The 8,445-nt window shown below is 50.6% G+C and overlaps 1 protein-coding gene and 1 pseudogene across 1 annotated transcript in view; one reads left to right on the top strand and one right to left on the bottom strand.

Moving 5' to 3' along the window:
- Positions 1 to 8,445, top strand: part of ZNF71 (zinc finger protein 71) — a 48,444-nt gene that overhangs the window by 17,439 nt on the left and 22,560 nt on the right. The gene's annotated exons all lie outside the window — the stretch shown is intronic.
- Positions 7,154 to 7,635, bottom strand: LOC114005722 (dynein light chain Tctex-type 1 pseudogene; annotated as a pseudogene).

Below are 8,445 nucleotides of genomic sequence, written 5' to 3'. Positions count from 1 at the left end.
GAGGGTGGCGCCGGCTGGGGGTGCCCGCCCCTCCACGCCTGCGGGAAGCGGAGGCTGGCGGGAGGAGGGGGCCGGGCCGGGAGAGGGACGGCGGGCCTGGGGAGAGGGCGTGCGGGCCCTGGAAGGGGGTCCAAGGGTTCGGGGGACTGGGCCGTGGCTGGGAGAGGACGGGGATGGGCTAGCGGGAGGGAGCGCGGGGGCCCGTCCCGGGGACAGCCATCTGTGTGAGCGGAGGTCTGCGTGGCGTGTCTGGGCCTCCCGCGTCCCGGCCTCTGTCCGTGCGGCACAGACACCGCTGCAGGCGGGGCTCGGGTCTCCGCCTCGCGGGGCGGCTCGCCTCGGGTGTGCGCGGACTCTGTCCTCCGCCGGGTGCGGGCTGCCCTCTGCCGGCCCAGCTGTGCGGGCTGGCCTTGGCGTCTCCGCGTGGGCGTGGGCGTGAGCGTGGGCCGGTGTGGGCATGGGTGTGAGCACGGTGTGGGCGTGAGGTCTGTGTGGGCGTGAGTGATCGTGAGCGCGGTGTGGGCGTGGACGTGAGTGTGATCGTGAGCACGGTGTGGGCGTGAGCGTGGGCGCGGTGTGGGCATGGGCGTGAGCACGGTGTGGGCGTGAGGTCGGTGTGGGCGTGAGGTCGGTGTGGGTGTGAGTGTGAGTGTGATCATGAGCGGGGCGTGGGTGTGAGTGTGATCGTGAGCCGGGTGTGGGCATGAGTGTGATTGTGAGCCGGGCGTGGGCGTGAGTGTGATCGTGAGCCGGGCGTGGGCGTGAGTGTGATCGTGAGCACGGTGTGGGCGTCTCCGTGGCCCGCCCCTCTCTGTGGGAGTCTCTGGCTGGTGAGCTTGCGTCCAGTGTGGGTGAGACTGGGCAGCTGGACATGGGCCCACAGCCTCTATCTTCTCGCCTGGCCTCTCCTGACATGTCTGGCCCTTAGAAGGCACTGGAGGGGCCGGCAGGTGGCATGCTGGTTAAAGTGTTGGGCTCCCACATGGCTGCCCACAGTTCAAGTCCTGGACCTGGCAGCTTGCTTTCTCACTGTCCCTGTCTCTCTCTGGTGAGTGCATGTATCCTATAGCAAATTAAATAATAATAATAAGTTAAATTAAATAAATAGTTCTTCCCCAAAAAGTGAGGCTCTGGAAGGACAAGGGGCCTGAGAGGGCAGAGTGCGTGTGACAGGGCCAAGGGGGTGCTGTTTCTTTCACCTTCTCAAAGGGTCTCCGCCTCTTGCCCCATTCCTTCAAAGGGGGGACTGATGTGTTCAGGGGTGAGTGCCACTCAGCGCTGTTCTGCACACTTTGCTGGAGCTGCCTCACTGAGGGCCTCCCAGCAACTCTAAAGTAAGGGTCATCATCCTCCCCAGTTTACAGATGGGGAAACGGGGGCTCAGAGACTTTAATGAATCACCCTGGGCCGTCTGGCTTCAGAACTCCCACGATTAACCACCGAACAGATGGAGAGCCTGGTTTATCCTTTCGATGAGACAAAGTTGCTGGGTTTTCCCAAGGGCACCTCTTCTTAGAAACAGTGAAAATGAGAAGGACGGAAATGCCAGAGAATGAAGGGGAAGAGGAGCCCCTGGCTTTGCAGCCCCAGGCCTGAGGACAAGCTGGGTCCTAGGTCACAGGCCTGTGCCTCTGAGCACCCTCTCCCAGGGCCGTGTTAGACTGTTAGAGGGCACTTTGCCTTCATGACTCTTTGTTCAATTTTTTTTTTAATGTTTGATTATATCTTCCATGAGAGAGAGAGCGAGAAAGGAAGGGGAGTGGCATGCCCACCACAGTGCGCCCCAGCCTTAGCCAGGATCACGGGGATGCACATGTGTGTCCAGCACATACAGGGAGGCCTCGGGACATGAACCCAGGACCTTCCCACGTAGCCTCAGCAAAGTGGAGCGTCGCATTACTGCCATGCCACCATGGCTGGGGTCTATTAAAAAAAAAATGCTAAAAATGATGCTTCCTTATTCTTTCTTTTTTTTTTTTTTAGATTTGCCATAGATCTCATGCCCTCGCCAGAGAGGCACATGTCGACATAGTAAGAGGGAAAGTGAGAAATCACCCCTGGGGGGTGGCCACTGTGCAGTCCCTTCTCCAGTCTCCTCCTGGGATCTTGGACACACACGCCCAGCATGATTTCCAAGCCCGCAGGGCCAGGACTCGAACTGTGGTTGGCCATGTGGAAGTTCTGCAATGTAACCGCTATACCTTCTGCTGGTCCCGGGACACATTTCTAAAGTTAAAGTCTGTTTCACACATTATAGCAGTTATATGAGTTGCTGCTCCCCAGGAAACAGTTCAAAGGAATAGAAAGAAAAAAGAATAGTAACCCTCACCCCCTTCTCCATCCCCTGTGCTCCCTCCAGGCTGCAGCCAGGCCTTGTTCTCCAGCCTTCCCCAGACGCTGGCCAGAAGTGTACACGGCCACGTCTCGGTCGGATTTCCCACAGAAGGGCTGAAGTTAGGCATTAAACCATGTAACCTGCTCCTTCACTTAGCGGAACTGTGGACATGGGAGCAGACGCAGAACTCACCAGCTCTCTGCAGGTGCCTGAGTTGGGGAGGCCGCAGCACGCACTTGGCCGGTCCTTTACTGATGGGTATCTGTTTGCTTCCAGGGGTTGGTTTGCTGTTGGTTGGTCTCCGGCCTCTAGCTGTGCTGTGATAGGCGTGTTTCCCTTTTACATGGAGCTTTTGTGGCTGGGGCAGATTCCCAGGAGCAGAGCTACTGGGTCTGCATCTTGCTGGCTCACTTGCCAGAAAAAAGCCAGCAGCTCACGCTCCTTCTGCGCCCCTGAGAGTGTTGGTTTCCCTGCTTCCTTGCCAGGCTTGAGGTTAGCCCAGTAGTCCATTCAGCTCTGTGTGCAGGCACCTCCCCGTCCCATGGGCCAGACGCTGGCCTGCATTCCAGAGACAGGCCACAAAGGCCTGGCCTGCTCCCACGGCCTGCATCTTCTGGAGGGAAGACCAGACAGGACGGCTTTTTTTGTTTGTTTGTTTTTAAAAAATAATTACTTATTTAATTTTATTTATTCATGCATTTATTTTAATTTGACCAGAGAGAGACAGAGAGAAAGTGAGAAAGCAAACCACAAGTCCAGGACTCAAACCGTGGTTGGCCAAGTGGGAGCGTCCAGCATCTTCACCACCACACCACCTGCTGGTCCCGAGTGCCGGGGTCTAGCCTCGGCGTGGGTGTGTTATTTTGACGGAGGCGGCGAAGGTGAATAGAAGACAGAGGCCTCGATGCTTTTATGCACGTCTTTCACACCGTGGTGGCCAAAGTGGGAGCGTCCAGCATCTTCACCACCACACCACCTGCTGGTCCCGAGTGCCGGGGTCTAGCCTCGGCGTGGGTGTGTTATTTTGACGGAGGCGGCGAAGGTGAATAGAAGACAGAGGCCTCGATGCTTTTATGCACGTCTTATGCCGGACACACTTTAAAGATCGCTCTCTGAGGAGTGACAACTGCTAGGAATTATTGTGCCTTTTTATTGAAAATGTGATACATGCAAGTAAATGGGTGAGGGGCAGTAAAAGATTTACTCTAAGGAACAGGGTATACAAAGCATGGAAGCAATAATTATAAAACATGTTGTTTGTCTTGTTAGCTCAGGTAAAGTCAATCACAGTTCTCAGGATGAAGAAGTCCATTTGTCTGCTGTATCTTCTTCTTGGATCTTGATTACTGGGAAGAGTCTTTTGAAGAGGGGGCTTGCAGGATGTTTGACAACTTCAGTCCCGGGCCAGGGCGATAACGTTGCTGGTTACAATGACCTAGATGGAAATCTTGTCTTGCTAAGTAAAGACACAGTTAATATATGGACTATCTATACATTACAACAATAGAGGATGAGTCTATGATCTTATATGGGAAAGGAAGATGATCTTGTAGCTCCGGAGACAACACAGGATGTTTTATTAGCAGTTTTTCATAGTCAACAGCACATAGATGAGAAACTCTTTGTAGTTGAAAGCTACCTGTTGCTTTAGATAAGAACTCCCAGCTAAAATGGTTAATCTTTCTGTGGAGCCCTCAGCTTTGTTTATTCTGTTGTCCCATCCAGGCTTTTTCCTCTAATAAATCTGTGGGTTCCTGCATTTTGTTTGTTGAGTCTTGTCAATTAGTGAGTTCTTTTGTTGTAACTCTGAGTCTCTGTTATGTGGTGAATGTGCTGACTTTGCTAGTGTGAGTTAACTTTGGCCTGTAGCTTTAACAAGGGCTAGCCTTAAACTAACTTAGTCTACATATGCTTCTAATGCTAATTTGGTTTATACTAACTTAATCTATATGTTAATTTTGGCTTAAAAACAGACAGGTGGGGGAGTCTTAAACTTCCTGATCCTCCTGTCAGTCTTAGGGAACCACATTCCTACAAGATCACTAATTGGCTTTATTGCAATGGTTGGGGGTGATGTTTTACCCTTCCAGGGTACCGTAACAACAGTAAAACTCACGGCAGAGAAATTAAATACCGGCCAGTTCAAGGACACAAGGGAGAGCTCGTAAACTGGGCCTTGCCTCAGTTTCTTCCCAGTCCAGGCCTTGCCTTAGGGATCTTGGGCACACACGCACACACGCCCGGCGTGAGTTTAAGCTGCTGGGCCTGGCACTCAAACCATGGTCGACTAGGGAACCAGCAGTTAGCATAATGGCTATGTTGCTGGACTCCCACATAGTCGACCGCAGTTCATGTCCCGGACCCGGTGGCTTAAACTTATGCGGGACGTGTGTGCGTGCGTGCCCAAGATCCCGAGAGGAGCATGGAGGAGAAGGGATTGCAGCGTGACCATCACCCCTGGGGGGTGATTTCTCGCTTTCTGTCTCTATGTCTCTCTCTGTCTGTCTGGCGAGCACACGCGCCCTATAGTGAAAACCTCTCCAAAAAAAAAACAAACAAAGAAACCATGATCGACTACATGGGAGTCCAGCGACACAGCCATTACGCTAACTGCTGGTCCTAATAAAATAATTCTTTAAAAAAGAAAGAAAGAAATACCTGAGGGGCTGGCAGATGGTGTGGTGGTTAAGGGTGTTGTACTCCTACATGACTGACCAAGGTTCGAGTCCCCAACTCAGCGGCTAGCTTTTTCATGTTCTCTGTCTCTCTCTCTCATCCTCTCTCACTCTGTCCCCCTCTGATCAAATTAAAAATAAATAAATAAAGTTAAAAGTAAAATAATTACAAAAAAGAGAACTACCTGAGCCTGAGTGACTTTTTAAGAGAGATTTGCTGTAGGGCACATGTGCTCAACAGAGAGACAAGGGACAGGAAAGAAGAAAACATCCCCGGGGTTGATTGCCACGTCGCAACCACTTCTCCGTTCTGGCCACACACACACGTGCCCATGTGAGTTTTAAGCCACTGGGTTTGGGACTCAAACAGCGGTCGACTATGTGGGAGTAAGTGACATAACCAATATACCAACTGCTGGTCCCGAGCCTGAGTGATTTGTAATAATAGAAGTTTATGCAGCTCATGGTGCCAGAGGTCCACATCTGGGGAGGGTCTTCTTGCTAGTAACATGGCATAGGGCATCCTGTGACCGGACAGCGAGCGCCACCTGTCTCTTCTCCTTAGAAGCTCACGAGTTCCAAGTGTGAGGCCTCACCCTGCTGCCTCATCACTGTGCGGAGGCCCACCTCCCACACCACAGCACCAGAGGCGGTTATCTCGGGGACCGCATCTTGTTTCTAGAGAGATTTTTGCTATAGGACGTGTGTGCTTGCCAGACAGACAGACAGAGAGAGACGGGAAGCGAGAAGTCACCCAGGGAGACGGCTGCAGTGCAGTCCCCTCTCCTCCATTCTCTTGGGATTTTGAGCACCATGCAGGTGCCCAGTGTGAGTTTCAAGCCACCAGGTCTGGGACTCGAACTGCCACGTGAGAGTCCAGCAACGGAACCATTACGCCATCTGAACACATGAGTTTTTCAAGGGATATAGTCAAACCATAGAAGTAAAGAAATGCATGGTTATTATAAAAAGCTTACAAGATCAGGGAAAATAATGCTAAGAGGGTCAGATTCGCCCATCACCTCACCCAGAAGACAACCACACTAGAACGTTTGAGTGTCTGTCTCCTTGGACGCACATGTAGTTTTTCAAAAGTAAAAGCCCCCCTGGCTAAGCTAAGTTTCTTTCTTTCTTTCATGAGAGATAGAGGTGGAAAGGAGATAGGCACCCCGAACAGGGCCCTGACACCACCGTTCACACGTGGTGCCCCTTGGACTCTGAGTAGCACTGTTAATGTTATTACTGAGGTTCAGTTACTAAATTTATTTATTTTTGTAAGTGAGAGAGACGGAGAGAGGGACAGGACCCCCAGAGTCTTGACACCATGATTCAGCGTGAGCCAGCCCTGGGTCTTGGGCACGTGTGTTTCAGAGTATTCCGGGAAGTCTCCAGATGCAAATTCAGACACTTCCCCAGTGGCCAGCCTCGTAGAGTGTCACATTTCACCACTGTCTAGCCCCATCATTCTTAAGTGTTTATTAGCTCTTTTTTTTTTTTTTTAATTAAGGTTTCTGTCATAGGGTGCATGTGCTCGCTGGCGAGAAACAGAGAGTGAGAGAAAGTCCCCTGGCGGGGGTCGGCTATGCCACCATCCCTCTTCTTCCATTCTCCTCCTGGGACTTTGGGCACACGCACTCGCATGGGTGATCTTCAAGCTTCTAGATCCGGGACTTGAACCACGGATGGTCCTGTGAGAGTCCACTGCCGTGACCATTTCACCTGCTGGCTCTTAGCTCGCTCTTTAGGCAGGGAAATGCCTGCCTTGTGCTTTACCCATCTTTAGGAATCCAAGAATTCTTAAAGATTTGAAAGAAGTGTGTGTACACATTTGTGGCAAATATTCTTCCGAAGTTTGTTCTTGTTTCTTAATATATGTCGTTTCTTGATTGTACATTTTTCCCCCAGTATAAAATCATTTTCTATTTTTAACACAAATCTTTGGTCTTCTCAGTGTGGCTTCTTCCCTCATCTTTTTTTTTTTTTTCATTTGAATAACTTACTCTAACAAAAGCATAAAGTGTGGAAAATTAGTGTACCTGAATCATTTCAGAGTGGAGGAAGTTTCACACTAGCAGATTGTAGTCTTAGCACCTTTGAAAAGAAATACCCAGTTAAGACAAGTGGCAGCTCGGGCTTCAGGCCTGCAGCGACGCCCTCGTCCGACGGGGACGCATGGCTCTGTAACAGTGCCGCTTTATTTCTCTACATTTTGAGAGTGCCACAAAACACTTAAAGGAGATGAGAAAGGTGTTCATTGAGTCCAGGCTGGCTGTGGGAGAGGAACAGGTGTGAGACTAGGAGGAAGGGCACCGGGAGGCTCAGATGGACGGTCTGAAGGCGCTGACGATGCGGTACATGGTTCTGTTCTCCCACCGCAGGTGCGGCTCCCGCCAGTGGAGCTGTCCCAGAGCAGGAGCCGCCGTGTGCAGTCCAGCCCCGTTCTGCACAATCACACAGGTCACAATGTACTTCAGAGGCTTTCCCAGCGCGGTGAGCTGGCTAAGGGTCTGCCCCACCGCATGGGTGGTCCACTGGTTCACCTCGCTGTGCTGGTCCTCCCATGGCGCTCTCTATGGCCTCTTTTACAATGTTGCTCACTTCATCAACGACTTGACAATCTTCCATCTTCCTCCTTGATCTTTAATAAGTAGAATTTCTCTGCCAACAGGTCAGACAGCACCAATATTTTCTTCCGTTTTCACCATTTATCATTTGAATGTTAACAGTGAGCTTTTGAAGCCACCCGGAGTTTATTTTGCTTCATAAACATGTCAGATGACGTTTTTATGATCTGGCTTGTCGTGTATTTGTGTATTTAATACTTTGTTGAGGGGCCGGCAGGTGGTGTGGTGGTTAAGGGCACTGGACTCCCACACGGTTGACTGTGATTCGAGTCCCGGACCTGGCCGCTTGCTTTCTCACTTTTCCTCTCGCTCTCTCGCTCTCGCTCTCGCTCTTGCTCTTACTCTGTCCTTGTCTAGTCAAATGAAAAATAAATAAATAAAGCTAAATAAAATGGTGCTAAAAAAAAAAACATTGTTGAAATAGGCTTCATATACTACTGTGTATACGTCGTTTGGGAATAGGCATAGGGTTGTGCAGCCGTCTCCACAGTCTCCTTCAGACCATTTTCGTCATCCTGAAAAGGAGCGTGTGCCCACTGGAATTCACTGCCAGCTCCACTGGCCTCCAGCCCCAGCAACCACTGCTCTGCTCTCTGCTCTCTTCCCGTTGCCTGCTCTGGACTTCCCAATGAAAGCACACGGCACACAGTCCTTTGCACCTGATTTCTTTCTTTCTTTCTTTCTTTCTTTTTTTTAAATTATTATTATTATTATTATTTTATTATTTTTTTCATTTCATTTTCTTCCATACAATCAATCACATTATTATTTGTCTTACAAAATGGATATTTAAACAGGTGAATATTTCTCC

Source organism: Tupaia chinensis, unplaced genomic scaffold, assembly GCF_000334495.1.
Source record: "Tupaia chinensis unplaced genomic scaffold, TupChi_1.0 Scaffold144336_1, whole genome shotgun sequence".
Taxonomy (NCBI): domain Eukaryota; kingdom Metazoa; phylum Chordata; class Mammalia; order Scandentia; family Tupaiidae; genus Tupaia; species Tupaia belangeri.
The sequence above is the reverse complement of the archived record's forward strand: the minus strand, read 5'-3'. Positions and strand labels throughout refer to the sequence as shown.